Below are 17,971 nucleotides of genomic sequence, written 5' to 3'. Positions count from 1 at the left end.
GGAAGTGGGTTTAATGGAACCACCATCCCATTACTGCCATGTGACATCTTACTTGAGGACATGCCACTCCTGAATGACTGAGGATGAGGTCATTCATTGTGCCAACAACCAGCGTCCTATCGAGAAGATCTTAGCTCTTTGTGGTCTCTTATCTTATCTCCCATCTCTTCTATCAACTCTTATCCTAACTCCCTACCCGGGGCCAGGCCCGCATCACTTCTCCCTGGCAACACTGTTTCACTGCCCAGACGCTTCACCCTCCAGACAGACATCTGGAGCCCAGCCTTCGGCATGCAGCCCCTGTGTCTGGTCTGCAGGACAAATGCAATCACCACGTTGAGACTCACTCAACATGGAGGGATGCCTACAGGAGAAGTCTTTGAACCCGAGCAGCCATGACCTTCCCCCTTCCCACCCTGACCTTCATTCTTGCCTCCTTGACCTTCCCCCTTCCCACCTTTCCAGTTGCCCTTCATTGTTCCTCACCCTTCTGTCTGGACTCTACTAGACCACAGGCGACTTCACGTCTTCTCAGCTTTACTCACACCCCTGTTGTCTCTTCTTGAAGGGTTTTTCTCCCCTGCCCGCCTCCCTGCCCAGCTCACATCTACTCATCTCCTGGAGCACAGCATCACCTCCGCCGGCGAGTCTTCCGGGTCCTCAGACCTGGCTCCGGGCTGCTCCTCTGGGTGCCCATCATCCCCAGTGCACACAGTGCGTTCCCAATAAACTTTTCTGGTCCACTTACCCCACTGGGCAGTGATCTCCTTGAGGGCAGGGTCAGGGTGCTTTCTGGCACAGAGCAGACACTCCACAAAGGTTAACCAAATGATGGTTGAATGCATGGGCCTGTTACTACAGTGACGCTAAAAGCTTTGGTAAAAAAATGTTCGCTCCTGTCATCTGGACCCAGAGGAGCCAGACAAGCAGCCAGTGTCCACACTGGGGCAGAGCCTTCGAGGGAAGGTAAGTTCACTTGTCGGACCACCGTGGAGGTGGCACAGGAATCAAAGGGAGAAGCTGTCTCTGTGGTGTCAAACATGGGGGCTCTAACTCGCGTTTCAGTGAAGAAGACAACTGTCCTGACCTATGTACGTTTGCTCGAAGGGGCCGTGAACAGAAACAAAAGAAGAAAGAGATTGGGAAAGGAATCTGAAAGCGAAGAGGTAAAGAACGATGGTATTTAAAAATAATAATAACTGAATTAAAGGAGAGGCCGTGAGGTATACGAACAACCCACTCATTCAACGCAGGACTGATGGGGGGACACCCACAGGCAACCACCTGAGAGCTGGGAGACGGGGCTTCCCTCTGGAGGAACCACGGCAGGAATCTCCACCCATCGAATTTGTTTCAGTGCCTGTCCTGGGATCAACAAACAACTGACATCTCAGAGTTCCTGCTACAGTAGGAAAAGCAGGCAATGACTGTCCCCTAGGAGGCCACTCAGTGTGCCCACTGGGCCTCGCAGGGGGCGCCAGCTAGAAGTGTCCTAGTTGATGTCCCCATGTGCCAGGTGCAGGACATCAACATTGCAGCGGCTGAAACTGAATCTAGGGTTGACCAGACATAGGAACAAATTCAGGTTAACAAAATTTCCAAGAGATGAATGTATAAAATAATACAGGCTACATGTTCACTGATATCCAAAAATACAATGCTGAGTCGCCTGCAAGACTCATGTCTGTGGATCTGTCATGCTCTCTTGGAGGGGGACCTCAAGGGAAGTCACACCGTCAATGGAAGGGCAGTAGAAGCACAGAGTCCAGCAAAGGCTGCTGCTTGGAGGACCTGAAGGCTAAGGCCAAGGGACTCCGCCAGCCAATGCCCCATCTTTATTGTAAGGTGGGCTCTAAGCTACCATCAGAAACTTGGATTTGAACTGACAAATTCTTGCTTTCTGTCTGCACCTTTTCTAGCCCTTCTCCCTTCCTCAGACTGGATAGAGGGGACTAGGTTGGAGACTTTTTGGAAATAATACCCAAATTAGTTAGTGTCATAGTTCGGTTGCTCCCAAAAGGAGATACTGTGACAAAGATTTGCATGAAGATAGCTTTTTGGAAGGTGATCCCAGGAAACACAAGGGAAGAAGTGAGGAAAGTGAACAAGGAAGGGAGAAAAGTCGATGAGATTCACGGCTGATCAGGATACTCCTTGGTTGCCCCCGGGGGTCACCTGAGATACCAGGTGGAAAATGTCCAGTAGAGCATTTACCCACCGATCCCTCTCCCACTGGCTGAAGCTTATCCCTGGAGGCAATCACTCTCCACTCACTTCCAAGCTGCACCTGTGTGCGTCTAGGCATGCTTCAAGTGCCTAAGAAAGCCCTTCAAGCAGACGGGAAGAGAGAGAAACCAGAGGTCAAGGTGGGGCGTTGTCAGGGTGCTGGGAGTTGTCTGCAGGTGCAGAAAAATTCACATGGGCCCATGGATGATGCTACAGCTTGTTATTCTCAGATCCCATGGGTCATACATTTACAGTCAGCTAAACTGCTCCATAAATGGATAATTGGCTGATACTCAGTTCTTTTTTCTTCCCCTTGAAGTGTAATCTTCCAACAAGCTCTGTTCAAGCCATCACCCTGGTTTCATGGTCCCACCCCACTCAGCCAAGGCATTCAACCCCAAGAATAAAAGTGATATTCCATGAAAAGATTATTCTTCTCTTCATAATATTTTTATTCACTCTAGACTATAAATGATTCATTACTTGATTTTCTTCTCCACTTGTCACAAAATATGAATTTTCATTTCATTTTCAAGATTAAATTTTAAACTTAAATTAGCCCCTTAAAAAGTAGAGTGATATTTAAAATAACCTTGCAGTTCATTTCTATTTTAATACAGAGATTAACAGACCTACCCAAGATTTAAGATGTTATCTTTTTATTCAATTAATATCTTAGAATTAAGTGTTTATTATTGACATTAATGAAAACTTTAAAAATTATTAATTGGGCCTAAATTACAATCAAGTCAAAATTTTCCAAATTAAGATGTGAGGCTAAAACAAACACTTATCACTCCTTTCAGCTATGATATAATTAGGAAGTCAGTCAACCTACTATTTATTTAAAGTATCCATTCAACCACATTATAAACCATTAATTTTTAGGAAAAGTTCAGTTGCCAAGCTCAAGCTTCTAGAGTATATTCTTTGTTCTTCTTCCCACTATAATAGCAAATGACAGTGACAAAATTTCTCACATCTGCTACCTCTAGCTGGAGTGCAATTATAGAAAGAGGGGACCATAATTAAAAGCCATCCGAAAGCAAAGATATAGGTGGATTCTGAGAACAGCAGTTGAAACCAGGAAGGGTTTTGCCCCTTCCAAGAGCAAGTGACTGCCACAGGCCCATGGGAAGAAAGACAAAGGGACTGGGGCAGCTCAGGGCCTGCCAGGGATTTCTTCTAGAACAGGGCACACACAGAGGAGAAACTTCAGGGAATGGAATAAATTTGATCAGGACAGGGACAGTAGAGATGAAGGTAAGATCCAGGTCACAGTGGTTAAGGGAAATGGATCCCAGAAACTTTGCTCGGAAAGCAAGTTGCCATATCTTTTTTTTTTTTTTTCTAGCTTTTAAAATTTCATGTTTATTCATATTTTTCAAAATATATGTACATAAAAAAAAGGAAGATTTCCAACAGGAAAGATTGCCTTACATGCAACACAAATTCCAATAAACTCATGATGGGATCACACATGATTATGGATCTAATTCAAGCCAATCTTCTCAAGTCCAATTCCCAGCCACACTTTAGGCTGCAGATGGGATCCCAGGAGACAATGCAAATGGAATGAATTAAACAAACATCTTTCGCCTCTGGCAGCACTCAAGGGGCCAGAAGATGTACACCAAAAAGTTTAAGACAATTAAAATGTCAAGTGCCACAGGGAAGATAAATGATAACCAGAAATCAATATTTCTTAGAAAGCTAGTACTATTTAACACAACTTCACAATACTAAAACAAATACAAATAAGAAAGGGTTAGGTAGTCGGGCTTCATTTGTTTTTTCTTTTCTCTTTTTAAATAACTCAAAAAGGAAGCCACTTGCTTGTTATCAAAAGTGCTATGGAAAGAAAGGAGGGGAAAAAACCCACAGTTTATTTTAGCAAATTGTATGTTTTTCCACTTAACATTTGTACATTAGCAATGGTGTAACTCTCCAATATTTCCTTATAAAAAAGGCAAAGAGAAAGTGACAACTCATGCTCCAAATATTAAAAAATATATTTAAACATTTGATCAAGAAGATTTTATATGTTTTGATTTTTGGTAACACAGGTGACACCAGAAATCACAAATTCAGTATGTTCCTATATTTCCCCTTCCGTCAAAAACCAAGTGATGGAGAGATCTTGTGCTTGCTATTGAGGGAATGCAATGCCCAGGGGCCAATGAAAAATACCTAGAAATTGATCAATGTGAAAAGCGGCCCAAAGGAGTCGTGCATATCTTTTAACAAGACACAAAAACAACAGAGGAGGAGTTAGAAGAACTCTGGGGAGTTAGGCAAACCTTCCTGAACTCTGCCTTAATTGGAAAGTTAAGGAGAACTAATTCCACTTAAAAATGAGCAATGGACAAGGAATGAAGTTAAATTCCATACAAAGTGACTGTAAGAAAAAGAACAGAAGAGGCAGAATAAACATCCCAATAGATGATCAAAGCATGCCAGAGAGATGAGACGACAGATCAAAAGTAACCTATTATTTCAAGATAAGCTAAAATATATAAGTAAACAACATTTAGGAAAATTCAGGAATGAGATAACAGAACTTACAAAAGAATTAAAAGTCAAAAAAAAGTTTATATAAAAATTGAAGACTTGGGACTTCCCTGGTGGTCCAGTGGTTAAGACTCCATGCTTCCAATTCAAGGGCGGGGGTTTGATCCCTGGTTGGGGAACTAAGATCCCACATGCCGTGTGGCACAACCAAAAAAAAAAAAAAGTTGAAGACGAATTTAGAAGGAACACAGTGGTGAATTGACAGAAATAATGCCTGAAGAGTAATAGCAGAATTTTTAAAAAGCATTTTAAATCAAAAAGAAATTTAAAAAAAGATTTGAGAAAAAGTAGCCAATACTGAAGTAGGCAAAGAAGATTAAACATGCAGATAATAGGAGTCCCTTAAGAATGTAATCAAGGCAAGGGAAGAAAACAAATATTAAAAACATAATTCAAGAAAGATTCCCTGAAATAAAAAAAGGATATGAAACTACATATTGAAAGAGCATAGTACACACCTGAGACTACTGACCCAGAAAACCAACACCGAGACATGGTCTAGTAAAATTACTAAGTTTAAAAAATAAAAAAAGCCCAAAAAACTTTGGGCATCTAGAAAAAAGGAACATAGGAATTGTAAGGGAAAGATAATTAGACCATCTTTAGACTTTTTAACTGCAATACTTCCTGCCAGAAGAAAGTGGAGCACCTATTTAAGAAACTCAAGGAAAGGGATGGTAAGCCAAGGATTTTATATCCCGCAAAACTGACTTTCCAATAAAACACAAATTACTATGAACTTTCAAGAAAGCAGGGAAGAGTGTTCCAATCAGCTATTCCTGAGGAATTTAATAGAGAATGACTTTCAGATCCCCAAATGATCAGACAGTCATCGGCATAAGGACAGATGGTGAACACTAAATATAACATTATTTGTAGAACTAAGAGTAAGTGAGGGTTGAAGTGTAGAGGTCATAGTAAGTCATGAGGATGTGCTCTGACAATGTCGGTAGAGACAACTGGTTTTTTTCTAATGGGGCATTAGAGATTGTGGAGAACATATGCTCAAAAAGTATTTAAATATGTTCGTGGTAGTATTAGCACTATTATTCTGCGGCTGCTGTGTGCTTGATAGGGGATAACAGAAGTGCAAAATTTTGGGCCATATTAATTCTATCATCCCCTGTGTCCTTAAAAACTAGGAGTTATGGGCTTCCCTGGTGGTGCAGTGGTTAAGAATCTGCCTGCCAGTGCAGGGGACACAGGTTTGAACCCTGGTCCAGGAAGATCTCACACGCCACAGAACATCTAAGCCCATGTGCCACAACTACTGAGCCTGCACTCTAGAGCCTGCGAGCCACAACTACTGAAGCCTGCACGCTTGCAGCCCATGCTCCACAACAAGAGAAGCCACCGCAGTGAGAAGCCCGCGCACCACAACGAAGAGTAGCCCCTGCTCGCCGCAACTAGAGAAAGCCTGTGTGCAGCAATGGAACCAATGCAGCCAAAAATAAATAAATAAGTAAATAAATGTATTAAATAAAAACAAACAAAAAAACCCTAGGAGTTACAGATATAGTAGGAGAAGACTGGAGAAGAGTTTATGTCAAAGCTCTAGAATCTTAAGTTTGAATTGGAAGATCAATATGAACTTAGGAAAAACTTTTATATATATATATGATTTATATATATATATTTTTTCATATGTGTATATATAAAGTTGCTGAAAAGGCTGAGAAACAATAATTAATCCAGTAACAATGAGCATTCCTAGAGCATTCTTTCTCACGGAAAGAAACCAGCACTTTTTGGAGAAATGACTGATTATAGTTCTGGGGCAGAAAACATATAAATGGCCTGAAATATCTTTTAATATCATATAGCACAAAAGCTATCAACAACTCCTAGGGTCATGTCTAAAGGACCCAGGAGCCAATGTGAAATGCCACCTTCAGACCAAAGGTGGGACCATACCTTCAGTAATGATAATAACTGCAATGGATTGAAACCCACCCAATATGTTTAAATCCATAACTTCATAAAGTTAAGGCCAAAAAAAAGGGGACTGCATTTGGAAGATTACAGAGAAAGAGTTCATCACCCTGAAAACTGGTAACTAAAGAAGAATTAAACATTATCTTACGAACCCCCTGTGGAACCAAGTAGTAGATGAGCAGGAGTGTCTCTTTAAAAATGTATTTCAATTAATAAATGAAAAGAGAAATGGTGGAATTAGAATACCACCACTTAGCAATCTCTAATAACTTAACAGATAAAGGCATTGAGCGCCAAAGTCCGCTAACTTTACAAAGGGAGAGACAACTAGTTATTAAGTGCATCCTATAGTCTGGCCAAAGGGACCTGACCTGAATCTGATGCAGTTTCTGGATCCAGCTGCAAATTTTCAGGAAATACAGGGACAGAAGAACATGTTAAACTGTACCATAGGGACTTCCCTGGTGGCGCAGTGGTGAAGACTCCAATCTCCCAATGCAGGGGCCCCGGGTTCGATCCCTGGTCAGGGAACTAGATCCCGCATGCATGCCGCAACTAAGACCCGACACAACAAAATAAATAAATAAATATTTTTTAAAAACCAAAAACCTGTATCGTAAATGTCCAATCCGCAAAGCCCAGACTGTGAGAAATTTTACAGATCAATGGTCCTCCAACAGATACTGTATGGAAACGAAAGGGAGGAAAGAGAAACCTAGAGGTTAAAAGAAACTTGAAAGATAAACCAAAAATGTTTTTAATGTAAGACTATAGTTGTGATATAATAAGAAACATATATTCAGTCTCTACCCACACCCCTACCCCACCAATTCCTGGCACAGAGCTTCTCAGAGCCTAGAAATCTCTTAAGTGCTCTGAGTGTCTTTGGTATGCTAATGAAATGATTCTTTTTTTTAAATTTTTATTGAAATGTAGTTGATTTACAACGTTGTGTTATTTTCAGGTGTACAGCAAAGTGATTCAGTATACATACATACATATATATATATTCTTTTTTAGATTCTTTTCCATTATAGGTTATTACAACATACTGAGTATATAGTTCCCTGTGCTATACAGTAGGTGCTTGTTGGTTATCTATTTTATATATAGTAGTGTGTTTATTTTAATCCCAAACTCCTAATTTATGCCTCCCCTGCCTTTCCCCTTTGATAACCATAAGTTTGTTTTCTATGTCTGTGAGTCTATTTCTGTTTTGTAAATAAGTTCGTTTGTATCATATTTTTTTTAGATTCCACATACAAGTGATATCATATGATATTTGTCTTTGCCTGACTTACTTTACTTAGTATGATAATCTCTAGGACCATCCATGTTGCTGCAAATGGCATTATTTCATTCTTTTTTATGACCGAGTAATACTCCATTGTGTATATATACCACATCTTCTTTATCCAATCATCCATCAGTGGACACTTAGGTTGCTTCCACATCTTGGCTATTGTAAATAGTGCTGCTATGAACATTGGTGTGCATGTATCTTTTCGAATCATGATTTTCTCTGGATATATGCCCAGGAGTGGAATTGCTGGATCATATGGTAACTTTACTTTTCGTTTTTCAACGAACCTCCATACTGTTCTCCACAGTGCTAATGAGATGACTCTTAGCTAAGGGGTCTCTAGGTAAGGTGTAAGTTGTCAGGATCTGGGCTGGTCCCTCTGGCATGGAGGGCTGGGCAATCTGGGCTGGTTCCAGGCCAGAGTAACCTGCCCTGTGATTAGAGGGTTGGAACTTTCAGCACCACCCCGAAACCTTGGTGATTACCAATGGCCAAAGATTTAAGCAATTGTGCCTACATAATGGACCGTCCATAAAAACCCCAAATGAAGGGGTTTGGAGAGAGTCCCGGTTGGTGCCGAGAGGGTAGTGCAACCCAAACTCCATGGAGACAGAAGTTCCTGTGCTTGGGATGCCTCTGGACCTCAGCTTCTGTATCTCATCATCTGGCTGTTCATTTGTATCCTTTATAATAAACAAGTAATAGAAAATAAAGTGTGTCCCTGAGTTCTGTGAGTCAATATAGCAAATTATTAAACGTGAGAAGGGGGTTGTAGGAACCCCTGAATTGTAGCCAAGTCGTACAGAAGTGTGGGTAACCTGGGCACCCACTACTGGCAATTGGCATCTGAAGTTAGGAGGCAGTCTTGGGGGACTGAGCCCCTAACCTGTGAGGTCTGGTGTTAACTACTGAGGTTAGTGTCAGAATTGAATTAAACTTCAGGACACCCAGGTGGTGTGGGAGAATTGGAGAATTGCTTGTTGTGGAAAATCCACACAGTTGCTTCCAGAAGTGTTATGAGCAGCCAAAAAAAAAAAAAAAAAATCAGTTTCAAAAAGAACAAGAAATTAAAAGTCAGGATAACATTGCATCTGGGGCAAAAGAAGGGGTTGTGATTGGGACAGGCATCGGAAGCAGCTATCAGGGTGGCTGGCAAAGTTCTATTTCTCAACCTGATAGTGTTTGCCTTGAAAGAATTCACTGGGAATTCCCTGGCGGCCCAGTGGTTAGGGTTCCACACTTCTACTGCAGGGGGCACGGGTTCGATCCCTGGTCGGGGAACTAAGGTCCCACATGCCGCAGTGCACAGCCCCACCCCCCATCAAAAAAAAGGGGGGAAAAAAAGAATTCGCTAAGCCATATATTTGATTTGGGAAGTTTTCTGAATTTCTGATTTATTTTGTAATAAGAAGATTTTTTTAAGTGAAAACAAAGGTCTGTCCCATGAAGACAATTTTCCTTTTGAAAGCTAGAACTTCATTTATCTCCTGTTCTTTTCTATATATTATGAAATAACTACGTCTATAAGCAAAGACGCGTTTAAAACCTCTCTAGGAATCAGAATGCACAAAAAAGTTGTCCTCTTGCTTTGTTTCAGGAGGCTCCGTATGGCTTTTCTGGTCTGCAGAAAAATGGAGAAATTCACCCACACAACTCCTGCTTTCAGGACAGGATTAAGTCATGTTTCTTCAATAGAACAAAAATGTACTTCTCTATTATCTGCTTGAGATGAACAGAGAGACAATCTGAGATTTAGTGATTTCCTTAGAAAAGTAGAGCCCAGTGTGGTCACTTAAGGTCACCCACGCTTGTTTGGATGTGAGCTAGCCAAGGGCTCCCCGCCTCAGACTAATGAATGGATCCAAGTATAATAGATGGGAGCAGACCGCACGGCAGACTTGCCTTGGCTCTGCCCCACCTTCATCCCATGCCCCATAGCTGCATCCTTGCATTGGCACCTCGCTTCTGAGCTCCTAAAACCAGCAATTTAGCAAACCCAGCCACCGGGGCCCTACAGAGATGTTGGGGATATTCCCACCGGGGAACTAGGATCCTGCATGCCTCGTGGTATGGCCAAAAAAACAATGGAACTATACCATTATGATGAACCTCAAAAAAAGGCTGGGCTTCCAGGTCCTAGGAGCTCCCTGACAGTGGGAAGAACCCAGGCTTCCTGCAGTCTCAGAGCTCCCGGCCTGCAGCACAAGCCTGGCATAGCAGAGGTCTTGTGAATGATAACACATAATAATAAGTACATATACTATATTATGTATGTACTAGAAGTGTCCACTAATATACCCATATAAATAAATGGTCATATCTATTGCCAAGTAATTCCAAGGCATGGCTTTTCCTCCGCCATTTACCCCTGCACCTCCTCCCCTCTCCCTGCCATCTCAGACTCCGAGGTCTCCTTTCTGATCCCAGCATCCAGCAGGTGCATTCCTGCCTCAGGACCATTGCACTTGCTGTTCCCTCAATTCTAAACACTCTGCCCCCAGATTTTTGCAGACCTCCTCCTTCCCTTCATTCAGGTCAGCTCAGATGTCATCCTCTCCCATTATCTACCTGATTTACTTGTTTGCCTGTTTATTTCCTGACCCTTGCCCCGTCAGGGAAGGAATCCTTGTCATTTCCATATCCTGAACCTCTAGGACACCCCCAGACTCCACGCATGTCTGGGGGACTGGAAGTCGAGGGCTGGCCCCTGGCCTTCACTGTCACCAACAGGATCCCTGCCCGCCAGGTGTTGAGTTCAACACATCGCACCTGGGCCTGGGTTGTGTGCTGAAGCAGGCAGCCTAGGTGCTGGGGGTCCCGAGTCCCTAGGTCCCCTTCTCAATCTGGGGGACCCCCCTTCTCTCCATGACTCTACAAACGTCCTCCTTTCTCCCTCCTATCCAGGACACCAGCCTCTTTCTTTTTATAAAAAATAAATTTATTTATTTATTTATTTTTGGCTGCATTGGGTCTTCGCTGCTGCGCACGGGCTTTCTCTAGTTGCGGCGAGCGGGGGCCACTCTTTGTTGCGGTGCGTGGGCTTCTCATTGCGGTGGTTTCTCTTGTTGCAGAGCTCGGGCTCTAGGTACACGGGCTTCAGTAGTTGTGGCATGTGGATTCAGTAGTTGTGACTCGCGGACTCTGAGTGCAGGCTCAGTAGTTGTGGCGTGCGGGCTTAGTTGCTCCGCGGCATGTGGCATCTTCCCGGACCAGGGCTTGAATCTGTGTCCCTTGCATTGGTAGGCGGATGCTTAACCACTGTACCACCAGGGAAGTCCCAGCCTCTTTCTTTAACAAACCTTTTTAGGGCAGTTTCTCTAGAATTAGGCCCAAGATGGGAAGTCTTGTTCTGTGATGCTCTGCTAAGGCAGTGCTCTCAGGAAAAGGAAAGAGAGGGAGCAGGGAGGGAGGAACTCAGCCGGAAGACTAGCTTCAGCCTGACCCTGAGGCAGGAGGTGAGGGGCAGGGCAGGAGTTGTCCCACTTGGAGGTATGAAGTCCTGTTTTGTGCCTCTGACCAGTCAGTCACTGGCCTCAGTCTGGGTGACTGTGGGGCTCCTGAGCTCTCATCCAGCCCAGTGGGGCGATGCTCCCAAGGGGATAGGCAACACTCACCAGGACTGCGAGTCAGGTTACCTGGCCGGGGCTCTCAACTTCAGGCAGCCTCAGCTTCCTGCCTGCAAGAGACCTGCCTGCAGGAGGGAGAGACCACAGCCTGCAGGGCCTCTGCCCCAAAAGGAGAGGAAGAGGAACAGGCAGGGAGGAACCCAAATCCATATCTCAAATGTCCTGCCATCCAAGCAAGCGCTCAGTAATGTTAGCTCTCAGCTACAGGTGTGCCGGGGGCAGCGGGGAATAAAGGAGGCCTGGCCACCCTCCTGCCCTCCCGAGGAGCCCTGCAGTCCCCGAGGTGGCCAGCCACGCAGACTCCGAAGGCTTGTCCACTGGCAGCAGGGAGAGCAGGATGGCGGGGATCCCCTTTCCCTGCAGCTCCCCCGACCCGAGTCCTCTCCGTCACTCATTTCCTTTACAAGCAGCGGGAGAGCCTCAAGCTATAGATTTTATAGCCTTAGGAAATCCCATTCAAGTGATGCTGTTCTTGCAGAATTCCTCTACCACTATTTTTAGTAGCAGAAAGAAAAGAAGAAAATCAAGGATGCCTAGAATACAGCAAGAGAACGTTTCTTTCTTTCTTTTTTTAAATTTTATTTATTTTTTTATACAGCAGGTTCTTATTAGTTATCCATTTTATACACATTAGTGTATATATGTCAATCCCAATCTCCCAGTTCATCACACCACCACCACCACCCCCCGCCACTTTCCCCCCTTGGTGTCCATACGTTTGGAGAACCTGTTTCTTAAAACTGTTTTATTCCACTGATATAAAAAAAAAAAATTGTGGGAGTTCCCTGGCGGTCCATTGGTTCGGACTCAGCGCTTTCACTGCTGTGGCCTGGGTCCAGTCCCTAGTTGGGGAACTAAGATCCTGCAAGCCACACAGTGTGGCAAAAAAAAAAATTGAACTTCAGAGAACAAAGATCTCCTTGAAATCTGCATTCATCTAAAATATGGATTCAATGCATATTGCAATTATGACACACTCAAAATGTTTGCAGTTTTATTTTTTTTATAACATGATAAAAACCATGCAGGTCAACCCTGGAAGTCATTCATGTGTCTACCTGGGGTTGGATGGGGGTGGGGTCTTTTGTGTCTCAGAGTTAAAGTGGAGCGCGGTAGATGCAGGAAGAATTCTTCCCAAATGCCTCCCGACCATGCCTTTACCTGGTTTCTCACCAGCAGTTGGGTCAGAGGGGAAGAGAGGGGCCAGGAGGGCCCAGACACCCTATTTCTTCAGGGTTTTATCTTCCCGTATCCAGAGTTCTGAAATCGCACTGAAGGGCTGGACCCAGACAGCCCAGCAGCCGGCAGCCCCACAGCCTCTGCTTCTTCATCTACAGGGTCCTGTCCCCTCCAACCCAGCAGAATGGGTTTCTAACTCATGTCTTATCACCTATGCTGCTCCCTGCAGAAAACTCTCCATGCTGGTAAGACAGAATCCCCATGTCTGATTGTTTATGTCCCCCCAGAATTCATATGTTAAATCCTAACCCCGAATGCGATGGGATTAGGGGGTGTGACCTTGAAGAGGTGATTAGGTCATGAGGGTGGAGGCCTCGTAAGTGGGATTAGTGCCCTTATAAAAGGGACCCCACAGAGCTCCTGAGCCCCTTCTGCCCTGTGAGGACACAGCAAGATGGTGCTGTGAACCAGGAAGTGGGGCCTCACCCGACAGGTCTGCTGGGGCCTGGATCTTGGGCTTCCAGCCTCCAGAACTGTGAGAAACAGATGTCTGTTGTTTGTGAGCCCCCTAGTCTATCATATTGTTACAGCCACCTGGAGAGACCGAGACAGTTTCCCCTCTAGGGACGCGCACACACACCCCCGGCCCCAAGCGGCTCTGCGCTGCACCCTTGCTGGTGGAGCCCTTCTTCCTCACCCACTCTTGCCCTCATTTACCCCCCTCCACCTCCCTGCAGCCCCGTGACTGCTGCAGGGCCCCTCCTGCAGAACTACCCTCTCCTGGAAACCCTGCCCAGGCCCCCCTGCCTCTCAGCCCTACCTCCCCTCGGGGGTGAGGGGCCCTGCAGAGAGCAGAGTGTCCCCGGGGGTGGGAAAGGAGAGGGTCTGAAGTAGGCAGGTGAATGAACACTTCCTTCTTCAGGTAGTCAGGTCTTTATTTTTAGTTCCTTTCTATTTACGGCAAGTAATACCGGTTCTCCTTTTTAAAATCAACCTACTTTTTTTGATTTTTAAGAAAAATATTAAGCAAATCATAGCACAAGTGGTGCTGGGCAAGCAAAAGTCCTCAGAGTGGAAAGAGAGGGATGGGTTTTTAGAACCCGCGGCCCTTGCTGTTTCTGTCCTCACCTGCACTTACAACCTTCTCAGCTGTTCCTTAGTTTGTGGTCCTCCAGACTGGGAGCTCCTGGGGGGTGGTCATCACTGGGTCTCCAGGACCCCCATGGTGCCCTCGTACAGTGGGTGTGCTGTGCACACTTCCTGCCCTGAGCTGAGCCCCACATGCTTGAGTCCCTCCGCTGGGCCTGGGTGTGTGTCTGGCTCGGGCCAGAAGCCACTTCCTCATTGTCTGTGGTCCTGGTCCTTGGGTGACAGCCAAGCAGGCACAGGGTGTGTGTGTCTGCCTGCATCTGGCTGTGGCCCTACCTCGGGGCCCAGGAGTGGAGAGGGCTTGTTGGTGAACGTGTTTGCGAGGCCAGGCTTGTCCTCTTCTGGGGAAAAGGCCGGGGAGTGGGCCTTGCATGACGCTGAGCCACAGTCTTGTGCAGGTTCAAGTAAAGGTTAATTGGGGTGAGCTTTGTCCCCACTGTCACTCAGCTGCACCCTTGCACAGGTGGACCAGTTGGTCCTCAGGCCAAGGACGTGCGCTTGTACCACTGACAGCCCATGATGTGTGTGGTCCCCGCAGCACCCAGAAGGGAGGCTGAGTCACCCCAGGTACTCACTCATTCACTCAGCAAACATCTGCTGAGCTCCCGCTCTACGGGCAGCAGGAGCTGACATGTGTTACACACTCGCTGTGCTCCAAGCAGTGCACGAAATGCTCCCACATGGTTGCCTGCAAATGATAGCCTGTAATTAAATGAGATAATACATGAGCCCAATAAAGCCTGCCTCTCTGTACTATTACTGCTTTCATCTCGCTATTATTAGCCCCAAGTGCCAGGCTCTGCAGATAAGAGGCATAAAGCCTCCCTCCCAGCCTGTGGAGCAGTCACAGATAATTACAGGACCAGATAAGTCAGTCCAGGTAGATGCCCTCTGAGGGGGAAGGGCTTCTGTGAGTGCTACAGAGGGAGGGACTAACTGTCTGCAGGGTGAAAAAACCTCACCTGGCTGACATTCGACCCAGGCTGGGAGAGCATTAGCCTTGGCCAGAGGGAGAGAGGAGGGGCAGGTACTGTACTGGTCTAGGAAGGCTTTGGTTTAGGTGTCCTCTAGGGCCTGAGCAAGTGGTGTCTGTCCAGGGCCTGGCGGGAATTTGTATGGATGGAGGCTGGCGGGGAGGGGCGCAGGCCCCTGGGGCACCTGGCTAGTAGGGCTTAAGCACAACAGTTTAAGCTGGCGGGCTGGGTGTGTGCCTGTAGAGCGGGAGGTGAGCTGGCTGGGAGGAGTAGTCTTGGTGTGATGGCCGCTCCCGGCAGGGCTGCTCTGGGCTCAGAAAACACCTAGAGAGGAGCCACATGGCTGCCCTGGGCCTGGATCTCCATCCAGTCATGGTATTGGGACACGAGTGGTTAAGGTGGCCATTGTGTGATCTGGATGATGAGAATTATTCAGCTTCGACACGTGCCTTTGGACTGCCAAGTCCCAGAGACAGGGAGATCCAAGGAGCACTGGTCGCTGAAGACTAGAAGTCTGGAGGCCTGGGCTACAGCCCCAGCAACCCTGTCAGCCTCCTCATGTGCAAAGTGGGCATAAGAACAGCCCCCATCATATCCACCCCATAGATTTGCCGTCAAGACCAAATTCATTTAGGTGGTTCAGAGTCTGGGGTCGGATGTTACAGTGATTGGGTTCAATCTGGATTCTACTGCTTTTTAGCTGTGAACTCTGAGCAAGTTACAGGGAACCTTTAGGAGCCTCAGTTTCCTCATCTGTAAGATGGGGCTAACCATAGCTCCTAACTCCCAGGTTATTGTGAGGATGACATGCTCCTAGTGCATTAGTGGGTGTGTTCTCAGTAAATTAGCTGGTATTGTGCACTTGTTTAATTTGTGAATGTCAAAACTCTAAACAAAGGACTTCCCAAATTCATCCCCCCTTTCCCCTTAACTCACTTTCTAGATCCAGTTTCTCTTTTCTCAGTCCATCTTCCCTTCTGCCACCAGGGTGAGCTTCCTAAAGCACAGATTTGCCTTGTGCTGTCCCTTTGGCTTGGTGGTCACAGCCCTTCTCCTCTGGCCGCACACCCACCACTACCCTTCGTCCCACGCCCGCACTCCATCTCAGGCACCGAGCGCTTTCCGGACCTCGGCCATTCCTCACGCTGCTCCTTCTTCCTGGAATGACACCTCATGTCTCACCTTCTCCCCGTGATGGCCAACACATTGTCTGCTTTCCCTGATTCCTCCAGATGGTATGAACTGCTCTTTCCTCCAAACACCCCTAAGCCTCCAGAGGCAGGGGTGTGGGTTTGCATGTGTATCTGGGCCCCGTGACTGACAGACCCGGGGGCCTGCCCACCGTTGGCCTTTCGTAAGTTCGCGCTCACCTGGACTCCTTTGCGGTGGCTGAGAAGGAGCCCCTGGACAAGGGTCAGGCTGCGAGGCTCAGGAGAGGAAGCGTTGCCTCTACTGTCTGAGCCATCAGAAGGCAACGGCCAGGCCCTGGAGCCGTGCCAGCCTCCCGCGCTGCGGCCCACATCCTGTCCCTGGCTTTCGAGGTGGCCTGGGTGAGGAGGCATGACAGCGGGAAAGCTGGGCAGCTGCTGTGCAGGAGGCTGCAAGAAGCCAGGGAGGAGAAATGTATTTCTTATAGATCTGGAGGTTGCAATCTGAGATCAAGGTGTCAGCAGGTTGGTTTCTCCTTGAAGCCTCTCTCCGTGGTCACTTTCAGGCAGTGTCCTCACATGGCCTTTCTTCTCTGTGCGTGCACCCCTGATGTCTCTTTGTGTGTCCACATTTCTTCCTTTTATAAGAACACCAGTCAGATTGGATCAGGATCCACCCTAATGGGCTCGTTTTAACTTAATCATCTCTTTAAAGGCCCTATTTCCAAATACAGTCACATTCTGAGGTACTGGGATTAGGACTTCAACATATGACAAAATTCAGTGCATAACAGTGGGTCCCCAAAGGACAGCCCGAATGGCATTTTCCAAAGATGGAGGAGTGAGGGGGACAGATACTCACCATAATTCCTGACTCCCTCTTCACTCAGGCCCCATGCCGAAAGCAGTGAGCACTTTCAGAACCAGAGACAGGAAGGGTCTCATCTAGATAAGTTTAAAAGGAAGAGGCTGGGAGAATCCCAGAATTTCCCAGATAGAATAAGGTACCCCAGGGACTTCCCTGGCGGTCCAGTGGTTAAGACTCTGCGCTTCCACTGCAGGGGTGCATGGGTTCGAACTCTGGTCAGGAACTAAGATCCTGCATGCCATGTGGTGTGGCCAAAAAAAAAGAAGAAGGTACTTTATTCTTATTCTTAGAGGTATCTACCACCAATCCCACCGTGACAATAACAGCTCCCATCTATGAGCACTGACTCTGACTCTATGGTTGCTTTCACACCATTTTTATGTTTTCGTCTACATTTCTGGGACTTGGAGCATGTTGATAACTCTGTTTTAAGGTCTTTGTCTGCTAATTACATCATCCCTGTCATTTCTGTGTTTGTTTCTACTGATGTGTTTTTTCCCCTGGTTACGGGTCATATTTTCCTGCATCTCTGCATGTCTGGTCATTTTTGGTTGGATGCCAGACATTGTGCCCTTGGTATTGTTGGGTGCTGGATTTTACTGTATTCTTTTAAATAGCACTGGATTTTGTTCTGGCATGCTGTTATGTTACTTGGGCTCAGTTTCATTCTTTTGATCTTGCTTCTAGGCTTTATTATTTATTAGAGCAGCCTTTAGTTTAGGGCTAATGTCATCCTACTATGACGGTGTGATCCTTTGGAGGACTCTACTCTACTCCACTCTATATCATGAGGTCTTTCCACCCTGGTTGGAGGGAATACTAACTCCTGTGTGAGCTCTGGAAATTATTCAGGGCCTGCTACTTCCTGGTGTTCTTTCCACAGCTGGCTTCCTAGCATTTCAATCCACCCATGCAGAATACTCAGAGACTCAGTGCAGCCCTTCTGCAGATCTCTGGAATTCTCTCTCTGTGTGGACAGTTCCCTCCTCTTG

Source organism: Balaenoptera acutorostrata, chromosome 16 (genome assembly GCF_949987535.1).
Source record: "Balaenoptera acutorostrata chromosome 16, mBalAcu1.1, whole genome shotgun sequence".
NCBI classification, from domain to species: domain Eukaryota; kingdom Metazoa; phylum Chordata; class Mammalia; order Artiodactyla; family Balaenopteridae; genus Balaenoptera; species Balaenoptera acutorostrata.
Note: the sequence above shows the minus strand (reverse complement) of the source record.